The sequence below is a fragment of the Ranitomeya imitator genome, chromosome 5, assembly GCF_032444005.1.
Source record: "Ranitomeya imitator isolate aRanImi1 chromosome 5, aRanImi1.pri, whole genome shotgun sequence".
In the NCBI taxonomy this organism is placed as follows: domain Eukaryota; kingdom Metazoa; phylum Chordata; class Amphibia; order Anura; family Dendrobatidae; genus Ranitomeya; species Ranitomeya imitator.
In genome coordinates, this window is record NC_091286.1 from 416082655 (window position 1) to 416103269 (window position 20615).

General features: G+C 43.7%; 1 protein-coding gene across 12 annotated transcripts in view; it reads left to right on the top strand.

Moving 5' to 3' along the window:
- Positions 1-20615, top strand: part of LOC138638065 (latent-transforming growth factor beta-binding protein 4-like) — a 385781-nt gene that overhangs the window by 110003 nt on the left and 255163 nt on the right. For 11 of the 12 annotated variants that reach the window (XM_069727040.1, XM_069727039.1, XM_069727037.1 and 8 more), the window contains exon 1: positions 9471-9647. The exons of the other annotated variant lie outside the window; for it this stretch is intronic. The gene's annotated coding sequence lies outside the window, so the exon portion shown is untranslated. Of the gene's footprint in view, positions 1-9470; positions 9648-20615 lie in introns of those variants that run through there. 12 annotated transcript variants of the gene reach the window in all.

Below are 20615 nucleotides of genomic sequence, written 5' to 3' on the forward strand. Positions count from 1 at the left end.
AAAATTAGATCTGTGTGGTGCTTACAACCTGATTCGCATCCGTGAGGGGGACAAATGGAAGACGGCTTTTAACACCAGGGATGGGCACTATGAATATCTGGTGATGCCCTTCGGGCTCTGTAATGTCCCAGCCGTTTTCCAAGACTTTGTGAATGACATCATCCGGGATATGCGCTCCACCTCGGTCGTAGTCTATCTGGATGATATTCTCATCTACTCTCTAGATATTTACTCGCACTGGATGGTGCAGCGCTTTATGGGGTTCATTAATTACTATCGCCAGTTCATTCCACACTTCTCAACTTTAGTAGCTCCCTTGGTTGCCCTCACCAAGAAGGGAGCAAATCACAAATTGTGGTCTGAGGAGGTCTCCAAGGCCTTTCACTCCATTAAGTTACACTTCGCTAGCGCTCCCATCCTACATCACCCCGATGTAGATAAGCCATTTATAATGGAGGTGCATGCCTCATTCTTTGGTGCTGTAGCAGCCTTTTTCCAAAAGGATGCTCAAGGTCAGAAGCATCCTTGCTTCTTCTTTTCCAAACCTTCTCACCAGTGGAGGAATTATTCCATCGGGGACAGGGAGTTGCTAGCCATGAAGTTGACCTTCTCAGAGTGGAGACATCTCTTGGAGGGGGCTCGTTTTCCCTTCCAAGTCTTCACAGACCACAAGAATTTGGTGTACTTGCAGACAGCCCAGCGGTAAAATTCTCACCAAGCTAGATGGTCCTTGTTCTTCTCCCGGTTTCATTTCACCCTCCATTTTCTTTTCAAGGAGAAGAACATTCATGCAGATGCTCTCTCTCGCTCTGTTATATCATCTGAGGAGGAGGAAGAGGAGCCTTGGCTTGGTGTCCCCACCGAGAGCCTGAGAACTGTTGCCCCCGGTTTCGCTAGAGTCTGTGCCTCCGGGCAAGACTTTTGAACCATTCAGTCTGTGTCCAGAGGTTCTCTCTTGGGCTCACTCGTCCAGGGTGAGTGGACATTTTGGGTCCAAAAGGGCATCTGAGCTACTGGCGAGGACATACTGGTGGCCGCATATTGCTCATGATGTCGCAGACTATGTTCGGGCATGTCTCTCTTGTGCCAAGAACAAGTCTCCTCAGCAATGGCCAGCTGGGTTGCTTTATCCCTTGCTGTTGGCGGACAGGCCCTGGGAGATAGTCGGGATGGATTTCGTGGTGGGCTTACCAAAGTCTCGTAGCTGCACCATTATCCGTGTGAACACCGACCATTTTACCAAAATGGTGCACTTGGTGCCTCTTCCACGGCTACCTTCTGCACGGGCTCTGGCAGCATTGTTCATCAAGCATATCTTTTACCTACACTGTATTCAGGACAAAATGGTCAGTGCCTGGGGTCCCCAGTTTGCACCTCGATTCTGGAGAGAGGTTTGTCGTCTACTCAGTATTGAGTTGAATCTCTCCTCGGCATATCATCCCAAGATGAATGGGTTGGTTGAGATGGCCAACCAGACCCTGGTCACATATTTAAGACATTTTGTTTCTGCCAGGCAGGATGACTTGGCATCCTTGCTACCGTGGGCGGAGTTTGCGCTTAACAACGCCGTAGCCGATTCCACCGGTAAGACTCCATTCCTCCTAAATTATGACCAGCATCCACGTGTCCTTGTGCCCATGCCTGTGTCTTGTGCCGACACCAGGGTGGCAGACTGGGCTGTGGAGGCACGGGACATTTGGGACCACATTCAAGATGCCATTCGGGCCTCCAATGAGAGAATGAGGTCCTCCGCCGATGCACATCGGCACCCCGCTCCAACCTTGCTCCTGGCGACTTGGTGTGGCTCTCCACCAGTAACATCAGGCTGCAAGTTGAGTCCACTAAGTTTGCACTTCACTACTTGGGTCCCTTCAAGTTCCTCAAACAGGTTAACCATGTGGTCTACTGTCTGGCCCTTCCTCCATGCCTAGGTATCACTGACACCTTTCATGTGTCCCTCTTGAAGCCTGTATACATGTCCCGGTTTTCCGAGTCATCTGCCGGGACATCGGGTTCGTCTACGGATGATTATGAGGTGAACGCTATTTTCGGGTGCAAGGTGGTACGTGGCAAAAAATTCTATTTGGTGGACTGGAAGGGTTATGGCCCTGAGGACAGGTCCTTAGAGCCTGCTGAGCACATTTGAGCTCCGCAGCTCATTGCTGCTTTTGAGCGTAGCGAGGCCCAAGGAGGGGGGTGCCCTAGGAGGGGGGTAATGTTAGGGGTTGAGTTCCCACTTCTGCACAGGGGGAATCTCAAACTATCTCCACTGCTTTCTCCCATTCTTCTCCAGCCGCAGTGGAGCCTACTCAGTGGAGACGTTGGTCCCAGCTTCTGGCTCAGCCTGATACTGTGCGGATCGTTACTGCTGCCTTTTCAGCCATTGTAGCCAGTACTGGTCAGCAGTCCTTCTTTTCCCCTTCTGAGCATGACCGAGGTAAGACCTCATTGGAGGTCAAAAAGGCCATTTACAATATCTGTCTTGCCAGAATCAGCAGGGGCAGCACAACTACCAATATGACCTCCACCACCATGCTCAAGCACATGCATGCAAAGCACCAGACTACTTGGGCCAAACGCTAGGGTCCTGAAAAATGTCTGCGGTAGACACCACTGCCTTTTCACCTGTTCTATGTGCAACACAATCCCCAGTCCATGATGTAATTGAAGATGTCTCCCGCCCTGCACCTGTTATTGCACACCTGCAACTACATTGAGCAACAACATCCATTTCTTTGTCCCGTTGCAGTGTTCAGTTATCCCTACCCCAGTCCTTGCAAAGCAAGCATAAATACGCAGCCACCCACAGCCACAATACAAAACTGCCACAAATCCAGACTGCTTATCCTGGAAAGCTTGTCGTTTAGGCTTGTGGAGACGGAAGCTTTCCGCAACCCTATGGCTTGGGCCATCCCTCGGTACTCATGTCCCATAACATTAGCCATGCCCTGACCAATGCTCTTACTGGGAAGGTCCACTTAACTATGGACACCTGGACAAGTGCTTGAGGCCAAGGATGCTACATTTCCCTGACGGCACCCTGGGTGAACATTGTGGAAGCCGGGACCCAGTCAGACAATGGGACAGAAAATGTGCTACTGACACCTAGGTATGCAGACCCTGGTTCTATTAGGGTCGACTCCACTTTTACAACAGTTCCTGAAACTCCTCCTCCTCACCCTTCACCTCAGAAAAGTCAACATCAGTCACAAGCTGGAAGCATTGCAGCACTGCCTCGGTCAAGTGGCAACAAGCTCTACTAATGCTAATCTACTTACGTGACAAACAGTATACTGCTGTGGATTTGTTGAAGGGTCTAACAGACCAGACTGATCTGTAGCTCTCTCCCCTGTACCTACAACCAGGCATGGTCATGTGTGACAATGTCCATAATCTGGTAGAAGCTCTGAAGTTTGACAAGCTCACACACGTACCATGCCCGGCCAATGTGCTCAACTTAGTGGTTCAGTAGCTTCTCAAAACCTAACTAGATCTGCCTGAGCTACTTGTGAAAGTATGTTGTGTGTGGGCCCTTTTCTACAAGTCAGCTATAGCTGATGCTGCACTGACAGTGTTGCAGCAGCGTTTCAAATTACCAGATCATCAACTGGTGTGTGATATCACCACGCGCTGGAACTCAATGTTACATATATTGGCAAGGTTTTGTGAGCAGCAGATGACAGTAGTAGAATACCAGCTACACCATGCATGTCAGTATTCCGGTCTGCCTCTGCACATAAGAGCTGATGAGTGGGCATGGATGTCTGAAATCTGGGTGGTTCTACAAAACTTTGAGAACTCATCCAAGATGGTGAGTGGCGATGAAGCCATTATCAGCATCACCATCCCGCTTCTCTGTCTACTGAATTAAAAAGGAGACTTTGCAGGTTGAGCAAGTTGAAATGGAGCAAGAAACTATACTGAGTGATTCTACACAGCCCAGCCTCATCTCATCTTCTCAAAGAGGATTGGGTGATAATGAGGATGAGAAGGAGGAGGAACAGGAGCTGTTTGGCTATGCTGCAGATGGTAGTACCCACAACACCTTTATCGTGTTTGTTGCACATGGATGGCCTGAAGACAAGGAGGAAAGAGAGGACGAGGAGGAGGACAACATGAACAGTCATTCTCTTGGTGGGAACAGGGAAGTCTTGGCTGTTGGAAGTCTGGCGCACACATGGCTGAGTTTATGTCTGGCTGCCTTTCCAGTGATGCTGGTGTTGTATGCATTTTGGCCAACACTAATTACTGGCTTGTCACCCTACAAGCTACAAGCCGAACTTTACATCTCTCCTTCCTGTGGCGGAGAGGTCTAATAAAATGTTGCAGCTCCAGATGGCCCTAGTTGAAGAATTTTTTTTTAAATTCCCATCTGACAACGCTGGCAGCAGAGGTCACAGTTCCATGGACAACGAAGGAGTGGAGGCTAGGGAGACACACACCAAATCCAGCAGAGGCAGAGGAACACTCTCCACTCTCAAATGTCTGGCACAGGTTTCTCAGACTTTCCCATTGCCCAGACCCTGGTGCACAGGGTACTCTGACAACAAGGGAAACGTTTTGGAAGATGCTGAAGGAGCACCTTTCTGACCATACCAGCATCCTCTATGATTCCTCTGTGCCTTACAACTATTGAGTATCCAAGCTAGACATGTGCCATGAACTGTCTCTCTATGTCTTGGAGGTACTAGCCTGCCCTGCCTCTAGCATTTTGTCAGAGAGAGCTTTTAGTGCAGCCAGGATCATTATAACCAATAGACGTGTCAGCTTGTTCAACTGAAAATGCTGATAGGCTGACGCTTATCAAAATGAACAAGGGCTGGGTTGGGCTAAACTTCTCAACACCACCAGATTACAGCAGTAAAAAGTTAAATGCAGTGTTTTTTTCTGGTTTATTCCCATGCACCACTTCCCACCCAAACATGGATATGTGCTTCAGGATTTCCTCATTTTTGTGCTGTCATGCTCCTCCACCACCATATCAACAGAGTGATTATGCAACCCTCGCGATACATTTTTTAAGGGTGTCTATAATACCCGCGTTAACAATTTGTAGAGGCCTGCTTCGAGCATTCTTTGATACATTTGTATGCCACCCAGGGGTAACTGTTTTTCAGCCTTTGCACTGAGTGCATGGGCATTACCAGTCTAGGAGACCCACTCCTTAGTAATGGTAGAGAACAAAAAGAAAAGATGATCAAAAGGCCAAAGTATGAAAAAATACCAAACTTTATTCAATAACAACCGTATAAAAGCATATGATCAAAATGTAAAATACAGGGAAAGCACACCCACCCATAAGATACCATCATACATAAAACGCACACCCACAGGATATCCTACTACCCAAAGTATCCCCATGCCCCATAGTCTGTAGCACACACGGCTCCAAAGCCCTATAGTACCTAAAGAATATCTGCATAATCACCTGCTCCAGACGGTGGGGGGAGTGTTGTCAGTCCTGCGGTAGCGCGTCCGCCCCACCGAGGGGATATACTGGATATGAGGTCTGTTGTACAGATGTACATTCCACATGACTAAGCGAGGTGTCCCTGTGGGCAGTGATCGGGCTAGGGGTCATTATAGATCTGTATCAGTTTCATTCGGTTAGTCTGTATGCCTGCATTGTCCCAATATACGATCGTGTGTTGTCATATATATCCTGTGGGTGTGCGTTTTATGTATGATGGTATCTTATGGGTGGGTGTGCTTTCCCTGTATTTTACATTTTGATCATATGCTTTTATGCATTTAGTGATTGATTTTCAATTTTTATATTACCATGTTTTTGTGTCATATTCACCTTTATCCTTAGTAATGGTAAAAATTGCTTTTCTGAGAATCCACCTTTTAGTTGAGGGAAAAAATTTTGAACGCAAAAGAGCTGGGTTCAATTAGTATATGATCCAGTGCCCATCTGTGGGATGTCACATGGTCATCACATAGGGAATTCTCACACTGCAAACAGGATTTCATAGCTGGGAATCAAGAGCTTTTACAAAAAGGTACAAAAGTTCCTGGTCTCCTCAATATCAGGCTGAGTAGATGCAAAACACTCCACTAAATTTCCCAGGAGTGCTGATGAAATAACAGTCCTTGATGCTGGTACATTAAACGAATAGCTTTTTTTCAGGGCTAATTAAAATAGATTCTATTTTCTAATAATACCACAATTATCTGCAATTTGTCTTCGGTAAGTGTAGCAGTAAGTATAGCGTATGACAGGCACCTTGTCATGGATTATTGCTTTATAAATTCTAAGCTTTGCTGCTGCTTTTTTTCCCATGGACTCATTGACAAATTCATGTTTTTTACAGTGATCTCTGTTCAGAAATCCATGTAAGCTGGCAGTGTTACTAGTGTTCCTCCAAAGTTTGTTGCTGCCGCATACAAGAAAATATATTTTCAGTGCTAGTAAAAATCCCTTATAGAGGTGCATCTCACAAAATTAGAATATCATCAAAAAGTTAATTTATTTCAGTTCTTCAATACAAAAAGTGAAACTCATATATTAGATAGAGTCCCTACAGAGTGATGTATTTCAAGTGTTTATTTCTATTAATGTTGATGATCATGGCTTACAGCCAATGAAAACTGAAAAGTCATTATCTCTTTAAAGGGAACCTGTCACCCCGTTTTTTGAGATTGAGCTATAAATACTGTTAAATAGGGCCTGCGTTGTGTGTTCCTATAGTGTATGTAGTGTACCCCGATTCCCCATGTATGCTGAGAAATAACTTACCAAAGTCGCCGTTTTCGCCTGTCAATCAGGCTGGTCAGGTCGGGAGGGCGTGGTGACATCGCTGGTTCTTCCTCAGCTTTACGTTGGTGGCGTAGTGGTGAAGACACAGCGCGCGATCTGCGCTGTCATCCCTTTCGTCGGTGGGGGCGGCCATCTTCCTGGGGCCGCGCGTGCGCAGATCGAGTGCTCTGCTGCACGGGGCTTCAGGAAAATGGCCGCGGCATGCCGCGCGTGCGCATTAGAGATCGCGGCGGCCATTTTCCCAAAGCCGAGATGCAAACTCGGCTTTGGGAAAATGGCCGCCGCGATCTCTAATGCGCACGCGCGGCATGCCGCGGCCATTTTCCTGAAGCCCCGTGCAGCAGAGCACTCGATCTGCGCATGCGCGGCCCCAGGAAGATGGCCGCCCCCACCGACGAAAGGGATGACAGCGCAGATCGCGCGCTGTGTCTTCACCACTACGCCACCAACGTAAAGCTGAGGAAGAACCAGCGATGTCACCACGCCCTCCCGACCTGACCAGCCTGATTGACAGGCGAAAACGGCGACTTTGGTAAGTTATTTCTCAGCATACATGGGGAATCGGGGTACACTACATACACTATAGGAACACACAACGCAGGCCCTATTTAACAGTATTTATAGCTCAATCTCAAAAAACGGGGTGACAGGTTCCCTTTAAATTAGAATACTTTATAACACCCGCTTGAAAAAAGGATTTTAAAATCCGAAATATTGGCCTACTGAAATGTATGTTCAGTAAATGCACTCAATACTTGGTTGGGGCTCCTTTGGCATCAATTACTGCATCAGTGCGGTGAGGCATGGAGGCGAACAGCCTGTGGCACTGCTGAGGTGTTATGGAAGCCCAGGTTGCTTTGATAGCAGACTTCAGCTCATCTGCATTGTTGGGTCTGGTGTCTTTCATCTTCCTCTTTACAATACCCCATAGATTCTTTATAGGGTTAAGGTCAGGTGAATTTGCTGCCAATTAAGCATAGTGATACTGTTGTTTTTAAAACATTTATTTGTACTTTTGGCAGTATGGACATGTGCCATATTCTGCTAGAGAATGAAATTTCCATCTCCAAAATGCTTGTCAGCAGAGGGAAGCATGAAGTGCTGTAAAATTTCCTGGTAGATTCTACCATAATACCACTCATATCTGCAATTTGTGTAGGGTGAGGTGTGTTGTTAGGTATAGCGTATGACAGACATCTAGTCAGGGATTATTGCCTTATAAGTTCTAAGCATTGCTGCTTTACGCTACTCAAGCTGGAATAACCACTTCTGAACTCTTGAGTGCTTTGTTTCAATCTACAGTATTTCCGAGTGCTTCTTTATGTATGTTTGGGGTTATTGTCCTGCTGGAAGACCCTTAACCTAGGATTCAAACTCAGTTTTCAGGCCCCGGGCATTACATTGCAATCTAAAATCCTTTGGGAATCTTCACATTTTATGATGCCTTGATCACATTCAAGGCACCCAGGGCCAGAGGCAGCAAAACAACCCCAAGATGTCTTTGAATCTCTACCATATTTCATTGTAACTACAGTGTTTTTTTATATGTAGGCATCATTCCATTTACAGAAAACAGTAGAATGATGAGCTTTACTAAAAAACTCTATCTTGGTTTCATCTGTCCACAAGACGCCAGCTGGCCCTCTCAAAAGAGTGGGGGCAGCCTGCTGTCCCTTTATAAATTGCAAGGGCCGTCTGCTGGTCCTCCAAGTTTCAAACTTTACAGTATTGATACAAAAAAGAACATTTGCCCACCTCAGCTTAATAACTTTTATTACAGTAGCTCTCCAAAAATTGTGAGTGAGGGATGTCTGCTGGTCCTCAAAAATTAGAGTGAGGGCCGCCTGATGGCCCTCTGACAATAGTGAGGGCCATCTGCTGGCCATCTAACAATAGTAAGGGCCACCTTATTGCCCTACACAAATAATGATGGTAGTCTCATGGCAAAAACGTAGTATAAACATACCCCAAGGTAGGGAGGAGCATTTTTTTCTCTTATTTATTTTGTATTATATATAAGTCATTAACCTGGAAAGAATGTTTGTTAACATTTATTACAGTCAAATCCTTTTTAACTGCTGTTTTGTATGTTTTATTGTCAGTCTGTAAAAGTGGTGTAATACTCTAACAACATTCTTCCCTTCTGCGACCTGGTATTCAGAGATGTTTTCAGGGGTCTTCCCCATGCTTATCCCATGCCACTTCAGTGTAGTTTCTATCATTTTCAGAATTTTTGAGTGGGGGCTGCTAGAAAAGTGCTTGAGTGTCCATAGACTTCCAGTATACTTGTTACTTGGGTCGAGCACCCAAGCATTACAATTTGCTTGACTCGAGTAACGAGAACCCGTGCATTTTAGTGCTAATCACTAATTGACACTGGTTCTGTGATTTGAAGACATTCCTGGTTTTGGCACACAAACACTGATAAAATACTGATGTGCGAATGAGACCTTAATACTTTTCTTAACAATCAATGTCACTGCGGTTCTTTTTAGAATAGTTTTCTAATATAGATTTATCTTAATTAATGCTTATATTTGTCTTTTCTGTCAGTATTTATCTGGGACGGGTAGTCATAACCAAACCATACTATGTGAACTGTATGCTTTTGTCTTACCAGATAAAGGTGTGGTAAGGGGCTGGTCTGCGTGACTGCTTTTATATGACTATTACAATATGACTACCTATTTTACTTTGCGAAGGAACCGTCACTAGCCGGTGTCAGTCTACAGTAGGAACCTGAGCATCAGCGTCTATCTATATAGCAAAGTATGGAAGATTTTTAATTTTTAGTAAAATCCTCCAGAGGGAAAATAATTATTGTAATTATGGACTGTTCTATTCAGACACCTTTGGATTCCAGATGAGTTCATCAAACTTTATGGTAAGGTACTTTATTTTATATGGGACTTTATATGGTGTTATAATTGGAACTTGTACATATAGAAGCAGATGAATCACAACACTATACAATACTTAGAACATTTACATCCAGTTACTTTGCAGTTTATTTTGAAACAGCTTTAAGGCTTTCTTGTACATTTTCGTGAACTTGGGCTGAACCAGGAAGTTTGCCACACGTCGGGATTTTACTGCAGATCAAGAAACTATCCAAGTGTAGCCATATGTAGCAGCAGGGACAGTTTTAGGCACTTTTCATGCATGCTGGACAATTTATTCCACTAAAATGACTGTCACTGTGATATGCATCCCTTTCTAAAGTTTAGTTTAATTCAGGGGCAGACACTTATTGCTTGGGACCCCAGTGTAAGAAATGTGTTTGGGCCCCTCTCCTTTTAAGAGGACAAAGCTACACAATATATATACTGAATGTGTGTATATACGGCTGGTAAAATTTCATATTTTGCGTATTTTTTGGAAAAAAGGAAAACATTTTTTATATATAAAATGGCAATGCATGTTATAGTCACTTATAACAGTAGCTTACATGGGGGCGGCTGCGGTGGAGGGTGGTCACAGGAGGCAGGGTCACTGCTCCAGGAGGCCGCCGGCGGCAGCAGGAGCGGAGCCATAGATATCAATAACTTGGGCTCTGTGTAATAATGAAAAAAAATAACACAGGGAAAAAGTATTGAACACACTTATTGCAATTTAATTAACCCCTTCATGACATCCGCTATATATGTATGGAGCTAGTTCACGCAGCGAGCCTGCCCCATACATGGCAGATGATGGCTATGTATTATAGCTAGGACCTGCCACTAACAATAGCAGGTGGAGCGGTGCTCTGCCCACAATTGTTAACCTGCTAAATTCGTCTGTCAATCCCTGATAGTGGCATTAACACGTGCCGCATGTGTGCACGTCATTCTCTCCACTCATGGGCACACCTGTGGTGTGATTGTGAGTCACTGATGGGTTGAAAATAAAGATTTAAAAAAAATTTAAAATTTACATATGTGGTATGGCTGCATTCAGAGAAGTCAGATTTATTAAAATATAAAAACAATTGACTTGAATGGTAAACGAAAAATATATAGAAAAATGCCAAAATTACATTTTTTGATGGCCACAATTTCACCAAAAAAGACAGTAGCAAGCGATCAAAAAGTCACATCTATGCTAAAATGATACTAATAAAAACAATATCTCATTTCACAAAAAATAAGCCAACAAACAGCTCTATTGGCTGAATAATAGAAATGTTCCAGTCTCAGAAAATGGCAACACAACACTAACATTTTTTTTTGCAAACTTATGATTTTTTTCATTACTAAAATAATACAATAACTAAACATGTTGCCTATCGCCATAATTGTATTGAAAAGGGGAATCATATTGTCACAAAATGTACACCGTAAAAACAGTTCCCAAAAAGCAATGTCAGAATTGCATTTTTTTCACAATTTCACCGCATACTATGTGGTAAATTGAAAGGTGTCATTCAAAAGTAAAACTAGTCCCCTAAAATACAAGCCCACATATGTCTATGTTTACAGAAATATAAAAAGCGTTATAGCTCTGGGAAGAAGGGGAGGAGAAAATAGAAAGACAAAAATGGAAATTGACCCTGTCGTGAAGGGCTTAATACTTGATACAAAAGTATTTTTGAGGACAGTTTCAAGATGCCACCTGTATGGAGAAACTAGTTGCATGCATTGCTGTGAGATTTTAGCCCATTCTTCCACACACTCTTCAAATCTTGAAGGTTTCATTAGATCCTTCTATGAACTCTGAGCTTTAGTTCCTTCCATAAATTTTCTACTGGATAATAATAATAATAATTTTTATTTATATAGCGCCAACATATTCCGCAGCGCTTTACAAATTATAGAGGGGACTTGCACAGACAATAGACATTACAGCATAACAGGAATACAGTTCAAAACAGATACCAGGAGGAATGAGGGCCCTGCTCGCAAGCTTACAAACTATGAGGAAAAGGGGAGACACGAGAGGTGGATGGTAACAATTGCTTTAGTTATTCGGACCGGCTATTCAGGTCAGGTGATTGACTGGGCCATTCTAGCAGCTTTATTTTCATTCTCTGAAGCCAATTGAGAGTTTCCTTCAATGTGTGTTTGGGATCATTGTCTTTGTGAAATGTCCACCCTCACATCATCTTCATCATCCTGGTAGATGGCAGCAGATTTATATCAAGAATGTCTCAGTACGTACATCTGTCCATTAACCCCTTTACCCCCAAGGGTGGTTTGCACGTCAATGACCAGGCCAATTTTTACAATTCTGACCACTGTCCCTTTATGAGGTTATAACTCCGAAACGCTTCAACGGATCCTGGTGATTCTGACATTGTTTTCTCGTGACATATTGTACTTCATGATAGTGGTAAAATTTCTTTGATAGTACCTGCGTTTATTTGTAAAAAAAACGGAAATTTGGCGAAAATTTTGAAAATTTCGCAATTTTCAAACTTTGAATTTTTATGCAATTAAATCACAGAGATATGTCACACAAAATACTTAATAAGTAACATTTCCCACATGTCTCCTTTACATCAGCATAATTTTGGAACCAATTTTTTTTTTTGTTAGGGAGTTATAAGGGTTAAAAGTTGACCAGCAATTTCTCATTTTTACAACACCATTTTTTTTTAGGGACCACGTCTCATTTGAAGTCATTTTGAGGGGTCTATATGATAGAAAATGCCCAAGTGTGACACCATTCTAAAAACTGCACCACTCAAGGTGCTCAAAACCACATTCAAGAAGTTTATTAACCCTTCAGGTGTTTAATAGGAATTTTTGGAATGTTTAAATAAAAATGAACATTTAACTTTTTTACACAAAAAATTTATTTCAGCTCCAATTTGTTTTATTTTACCAAGGGTAACAGGAGAAAATGGACCCCAAAAGTTGTTGTCCAATTTGTCCTGAGTACGCTGATACCCCATATGTGGCAGTAAACCACTGTTTGGGCGCATGGGAGAGCTCGGAAGGGAAGGAGCGCCGTTTGACTTTTCAATGCAAAATTGACAGAAATTGAGATGGGACGCCATGTTGCGTTTGGAGAGCCACTGATGTGCCTAAACATTGAAACCCCCCACAAGTGACACCATTTTGGAAAGTAGACCCCCTAAGGAACTTATCTAGAGGTGTGGTGAGCACTTTGATCCACCAAGTGCTTCACAGAAGTTTATAATGCAGAACCGTAAAAATAAAAAATCATATTTTTTCACAAAAATTATATTTTTGCCCCCAATTTTTTATTTTTCCAAGGGTAAGAGAAGAAATTGGACCTCAAAAGTTGTTGTCCAATTTGTCCTGAGTACGCTGATACCCCATATGTGGCAGTAAACCACTGTTTGGGCGCATGGGAGAGCTCGGAAGGGAAGGAGCGCCGTTTGACTTTTCAATGCAAAATTGACAGGAATTGAGATGGGACGCCATGTTGCGTTTGGAGAGCCACTGATGTGCCTAAACATTGAAACCCCCCACAAATGACACCATTTTGGAAAGTAGACCCCCTAAGGAACTTATCTGGATGTGTGGTGAGCACTTTGACCCACCAAGGGCTTCACAGAAGTTTATAATGCAGAGCCATAAAAATAAAACTAAATTTTTTTCCCACAAAAATTATTTTTTAGCCCCCAGTTTTGTATTTTCCCTAGGGTAACAGGAGAAATTAGACCCCAAAAGTTGTTGTCCAATTTGTCCTGAGTACGCTGATACCCCATATGTGGGGGGGAACCACCGTTTGGGCGCATGGGAGGGCTCGGAAGGGAAGGAGCGCCATTTGGAATGCAGACTTAGATGGAATGGTCTGCAGGCGTCACATTGCGTTTGCAGAGCCCCTAATGTACCTAAACAGTAGAAATCCCCCACAAGTGACACCATTTTGGAAAGTAGACCCCCTAAGGAACTCATCTTGATGTGTTGTGAGAGCTTTGAACCCCCAAGTATTTCACTACAGTTTATAACGCAGAGCCATGCAAATAAAAAATATTTTTTTTTCCACAAAAATTATATTTTAGCCCCCAGTTTTGTATTTTTCCAAGGTTAGCAGGAGAAATTGGACCCTAAATGTTGTTGTCCAATTTGTTCTGAGTACGCTGATACCCGATATGTGGAGGGGAACCACCGTTTGGGCGCATGGGAGGGCTCGGAAGGGAAGGAGCATCATTTGGAATGCAGACTTAGATGGATTGGTCTGCAGGCGTCACATTGCGTTTGCAGAGCCCCTAATGTACCTAAACAGTAGAAACCCCCCACAAGTGACCCCATATTGGAAACTAGACCCCTCAATGAACTTATCTAGATGTGTTGTGAGAACTTTGAACCCCCAAGTGTTTCACTACAGTTTATAACGCAGAGCCGTGAAAATAAAAAATCTTTTTGTTTTCCCACAAAAATTATTTTTTAGCCCCCAGTTTTGTATTTTCCCAAGGGTAACAGGAGAAATTGGTCCACAAAAGTTGTTGTCCAATTTGTCCTGAGTACGCTGATACCCCATATGTGAGGGTAAACCCCTGTTTGGGCACACAGGAGAGCTCGGAAGGGAAGGAGCACTGTTTTACTTTTTCAACGCAGAATTGGCTGGAATTGAGATCGGACGCCATGTCGTGTTTGGAGAGCCCCTGATGTGCCGAAACAGTGGAAACCCCCCAATTATAACTGAAACCCTAATCTAAACACACCCCTAACCCTAATTCCAACGGTAACCCTAACCACACCTCTAACCCTGACACACCCCTAACCCTAATCCCAACCCTATTCCCAACTGTAAATGTAATCTAAACCCTAACCCTAACTTTAGCCCCAACCCTAACTGTAGCCCCAACCCTAACCCTAACCCTAGCCCTAACCCTAGCCCTAACCCTAGCCCTAACCCTAACCCTAGCCCTAACCCTAGCCCTAACCCTAGCCCTAACCCTAGCCCTAGCCCTAACCCTAGCCCTAACCCTAGCCCTAACCCTAGCCCTAACCCTAGCCCTAGCCCTAACCCTAGCCCTAACCCTAGCCCTAACCCTAACCCTAGCCCTAACCCTAGCCCTAACCCTAGCCCTAGCCCTAACCCTAGCCCTAACCCTAGCCCTAACCCTAGCCCTAGCCCTAACCCTAGCCCTAACCCTAGCCCTAATGGGAAAATGGAAATAAATACATTTTTTTTTATTTTTCCCTAACTAAGGGGGTGATGAAGGGGGGTTTGATTTACTTTTATAGCGAGTTTTTTAGCGGATTTTTATGATTGGCAGCCGTCACACACTGAAAGACCCTTTTTATTGCAAAAAATATTTTTTGCAATACCACATTTTGAGAGCTATAATTTTTCCATATTTTGGTCCACAGAGTCATGTGAGGTCTTGTTTTTTGCGGGACGAGTTGACGTTTTTATTGAAAACATTTTTGGGCACGTGACATTTTTTGATCGCTTTTTATTCCGATTTTTGTGAGGAAGAATGACCAAAAGCCAGCTATTCATGAATTTCTATTGGGGGAGGCATTTATACCGTTCCGCGTTTGGTAAAATTGATAAATCAGTTTTATTCTTCGGGTCAGTACGATTACAGCGATACCTCATTTATATCATTTTTATATGGTTTGCCGCTTTTATACGATAAAAACTATTTTACAGAAAAAATAATTATTTTTGCATCGCTTTATTCTCAGGACTATAACTTTTTTATTTTTTTGCTGATGATGCTGTATGGCGGCTCGTTTTTTGCGGGACAATATGACGCTTTCAGCGGTACCATGGTTATTTATATCTGTCTTTTTGATCGCGTGTTATTCCACTTTTTGTTCGGCGGTATGATAATAAAGCGTTGTTTTTTGCCTCGTTTTTTTTTTCTTACGGTGTTTACTGAAGGGGTTAACTAGTGGGACAGTTTTATAGGACGGGTTGTTACGGACGCGGCGATACTAAATATGTGTACTTTTATTGGGTTTTTTTTTTATTTAGATGAAGAAATGTATTTATGGGAATAATATTTTTTTTTTTTTTTCATTATTTTGGAATATTTTTTTTAATTTTTTTTACACATTTGGAAAATTTTTTTTTTACTTTTTTACTTTGTCCCAGGGGGGGACATCACAGATCAGTGATCTGACAGTTTGCACAGCACTCTGTCAGATCACTGATCTGACTTGCAGCGCTGCAGGCTTCACAGTGCCTGCTCTGAGCAGGCTCTGTGAAGCCACCTCCCTCCCTGCAGGACCCGGATCCGCGGCCATCTTGGATCCGGGGCTGGAGGGAGCAGGGAGGGAGGTGAGACCCTCGCAGCAACGCGATCACATTGCGTTGCTCCGGGGGTCTCAGGGAAGCCCGCAGGGAGCCCCCTCCCTGCGCGGTGCTTCCCTGCACCGCCGGCACATCGCGATCATCTTTGATCGCGGTGTGCCAGGGGTTAATGTGCCGGGGGCGGTCCGTGACCGCTCCTGGCACATAGTGCTGGATGTCAGCTGCGATAAGCAGCTGACACCCGGCCGCGATCGGCCGCGCTCCCCCCGTGAGCACGGCCGATCGGCTATGACGTACTATCCCGTCCAGGGTCAGATAAGCCCAGGGCACCTCGACGGGATAGTACGTCTAAGGTCACAGAGGGGTTAATCCTTCCTTCAATCAATGCCAGTGCCATATGCTGAAAAACAGCCCCGCACCATGATGTTCTCACTTCCAAATTTCGCTTCTGGTATGGTGTTTTTGGATTGACATGCAGTTCCCTTTGGCTTACAAACATGGTGTATGTTATGGCATTCAAAAAGATCAATTTTGATCAAAACTAACTAGACTATATTCTCCCAGTATTCACAGACTTGTCTAAATGTTGTTGAGCAACCTTTAAATGTGCTTGGACATGATTTTTGTTGCACAATGAAGCCTTATGTACAGATGAGCAAACCTTTCAAGGTACCTGAACCCCATTAAATTCAATGGGAGGGAAAGTCAAACGCATAGACAACACCTTCAAGGGGGCCAAAAAGCTACCAAAACAGTTCAAATAAGGGGCAGACACGAGGAAAAGTGGCAATAATTGACCCAGAATACAAATAGTATAATTACTCAACATGGATGCTTGGGACAGGGCATGGGACAGTGCTTGAACCAGCATTTCTAGCTTAAACATTGATCAGTAACAGGTGGATGGATGACAGGTGTCATCCTGGCACATTAACCCCAGGCACACTGCGATCAAAGATGATCCAGTGGCATAGGGAAGCATTGCGCAGGGAGGGGGCTCCCTGCGTGTTTCCCTGAGACCCTCGGAACAACGTGATGTGATCGCGTTGCTCCGAGGGTCTCCTACCTCCTCCTCCTTGTAGGCCCCGTATCCAAAATGGGAGCCTTCCGGGTCCTGCAGGGAGGTCGCTTGCAAGCACCAGCTCAGAGCAGGCGCCAACAAGCCTCCCTGCAGTGCCTGTGTGATTGCTGATCTGACACAGTGCACTGCAAATTGTCAGAACAGCGATCTGTCACTGTAACATGATATCTACCCTGGGGCAATGTTACAAAGTAAAAAAAAAATATTTACACATGTAAAAAAACATTCCTAAATAAAGGAAATATATATATGTATATTATTCCAATAAATACATTTCTTTGTCTAAATAAAAAAAAACAATAAAAGTACACATATTTGGTATCGACGCGTCCGTAACAACCCGACCTATAAAACTGTCCCACTAGTTAACCCCTTCAGTGAACACCATAAAAAAAACCTGAGGCAAAAAACTACGCTTTATTATCATACCGCCAAACAAAAAGTGGAATAACACGTGATCAAAATGACGGATATAAATAACTATGGTACCGCTGAAAACGTCATCTTGTCCCGCAAGAAAACAAGCCACAATATAGCATCATAAACGAGAAAATAAAAAAGTTATACTCCTCAGAATAAAGCGATGCAAAAATAATAATTTTTTAAATAAAATAGATTTTATTGTATAAAAGCGCCAGAACATAAAAAAATGATATAAATGCAGCCATGGAAACCCCAGTACCAATCCAGCAGGTAAATTATTCAACACAAAACAGGAGATGCATTCAGAGTGGAGTGCTCCCACTTGGAGAGTGAAATCCACCTTTGCTCTATTGACCTAATTGTGAGCTAACGGTGTCTTGTCAAGGGCAATGATTTGAATGAGTCTTTCTAAACTGACTATCCCTAACCCTAGCTTCAGAACCAGTCCTGAATCAATAAAGTTAGCAGCAGATCCATAGTTAATGAATGCAATGTTGATAACAACTGGCTCTCGAAGGAAATCATCGTATTAATCAGTACTTTATCAGAGGAAGAAAAAGGTACCTGGGAGTCTGGGTGACCTCCTCGGTCATCACCAGACTCAGATGTTCTCCCAATGGTTTGGTGGCTTGAGGATGAGTTGGGCAATTCATAACAAAATGTCCAGAGAGACCACAGTATAGGCAGAGTCCGAGATCTTGTCTCCGTCTTCTCTTTGCAACTCAAAGGCTGGCAACTCTAACCACTGGTAAATGGACCTGCTCCGGGAAAGTGTAACATGTGGCCTGCTGTTCAGCATGTCTCTCACGGATTCTGCGGTCATGACCTCCATCAGAGGATAAGGGGCGTCATGGAGGACGAGAGAATCCTTGAGAGTCTCAGAAATGCATCTTTGGAACTGGCACCTGAGAGCAGCATTGTTCCATAGAACTTTGGTAGACCACTGCCGGAACTCAGTACAGTAGTCCTCAGCTGTGCGAGCCCCTGTGCCATGTTCATGATTAGTGCAGAGCGAACGTGCTCACCACTACTCACCCGAGTATCAGTGTACTCGGCAAGCACAGAGCATTTCTGGGATTATGCAGCGGTAACTGGTGTCTCCACCCAGCATTTTTGGTGGACTTTAGAGTCCCAATCACGCTGCAGGGATTGTCTGCCAGGCCATGAAACACCACAGCCATCTTTGTTGTGGTCGTGCAGTGATTGACTTGGCTGGAAACAGCATCATCCCGAGTATAAGAGACCTGGTGCTGCCCTGCTCGCTGCATTCAGGTCCAGATTCAGCAAAAGTAGGGATAACTGCTGCCAAGATAGGGCCAGAATCGTGGCTTTTATAGTTAGTGTAGGTCTGCAACTCTTAAATCCTCTACTCCTGAGAAACCAACAGTCCTTTTTAGGGCTAATTCGTGAGTCCCGATATTGCAGCGCTAGGTAGGCAGGGCATGGCATATCCACATCAGTGCAAGGCCTGCAGGCACTGTATGTGTGTACATAGCTTCCACTGCATCTCTCACAAAGCTCCATAACTGCCTGCTGCTGCAGCTTCTTAACTATATACCTAGCTGCAATTTTTTTTCCCCAGAAATTAATCCCTCCCAAAAATATACAGTCTGTTCTGTTAGACTGAGGCCTATTTAAAATTCATAGTTTTTCAGGCATACGTAGCATAGTTCTGTGTGCTAGCCTTGTTCTACTATTTTTTTTGTGTGTTTTAAATTCACCAAAAAGGCCTCATATTCCTTCATGCTCCAATTTTGGTCATTTTAGGCCGTTTGCCACTGTTTTTGCTGTCTGTTACTCTAATTATATATAGCACTATTTCACTTAGAAAAAAGGCATTACATTGAGCCTACTTCTTCATTCTGTCTCCTGCAATGTGTCCTTTAACTGCCACTAGGTCACCAGGGTGAATGTGCTCTGTATGGTGCAATTTGGGCAAGGGGGTAGTGATGGCACTATTTTAATTTGTAAAAAAAGACCCCACATTAGGGAATTGGGCATGAATTGGGAATTGGGCACATACCACATGGCCAACTAGGGTTTTTAAGTGTTACAATGACATTTCCCAGTGAATGCATGTGTAGTGGTTGAAAGCAATGTTAAAGTTGAAAAACACTTCAAAAACGCTGTGTCTGAACTAAGCCTAAGTGGGGGAGGAAATTTTCATTCTGGGGTTAATAATTTGGCCTTACAGGCAAGTCATTGACCATCCATTTTGGTTTCGTTTTATGGTGTTTTTTGTGGTATCGGGAAAAATGGCATGAATCTCGGAAAAAATTGTTTAAAGCTGTGAACTAGGAGTCAGGACTCAGGAATGCTTCCAGCATTTACATAACAGACTGTATTCAATTTTTGGGGGCTTTTTTGTGAAGTTAATTTATGCAAAATAGTGCTGTATATAAGTGGAGTAACAGACAGCAAGAAAAGGGGTACACCTGCCTACAATGACCAAACTTGGAGCACGCAAATATATGAGGGCTGTCATGGAAATACCACACTGATAAATATGTGGCTGTTTAATATTTTTTTATGCTAAGTAGTGCTGTATATAGAGTAACAGACAGCAAAAAAAGTGGTCCTCCGGCCCACAATGACCAAAGTTGGAGCACGCAGATATATGAGGGCTGTAACGGAAATACCACACTGGCAAATATGTGGCCTGTTTTTTTTTTAGAAATGCCAAATAGTGCTGTATATAATTAGAGTAACAGACAGCAAAAACAGTGGCAAAACGGCCTAAATGAAAAAACTTGGAGCACGCAGATATATGAGGCCTTTTTTGGTGAATTTAAAACACCCCCCAAAAAAAAGTGGTACAAGGCTAGCACACACAACTATGCTACGTATGCCTGACAAACTATGATTTTTAAACAGGACTCAGTCTGACAGAACATGCTGTATATATATATTTTTTTTGGGGGGGTGAATTTTTTAGAAAAAAAATGCAACTAGGTTTAGGCCGGCTTCACACTTGCGAGTTTTACGGACGTAAGAGCGCAGAAACTACGTCCGTAAAACTCGCAAAAAATACGGCACAATGATTCTCTATGCCCCTGCTCCTATCTGCCGTATTTTACTGATCAGTATTATACGGCTTTCTACGGCCGTACAAAATCGCAGCATGCTGCGTTTGTCACCGTACTGCGCAAGAAATACGCCAATGAAAGTCTATGGAAGCGTGAAAAA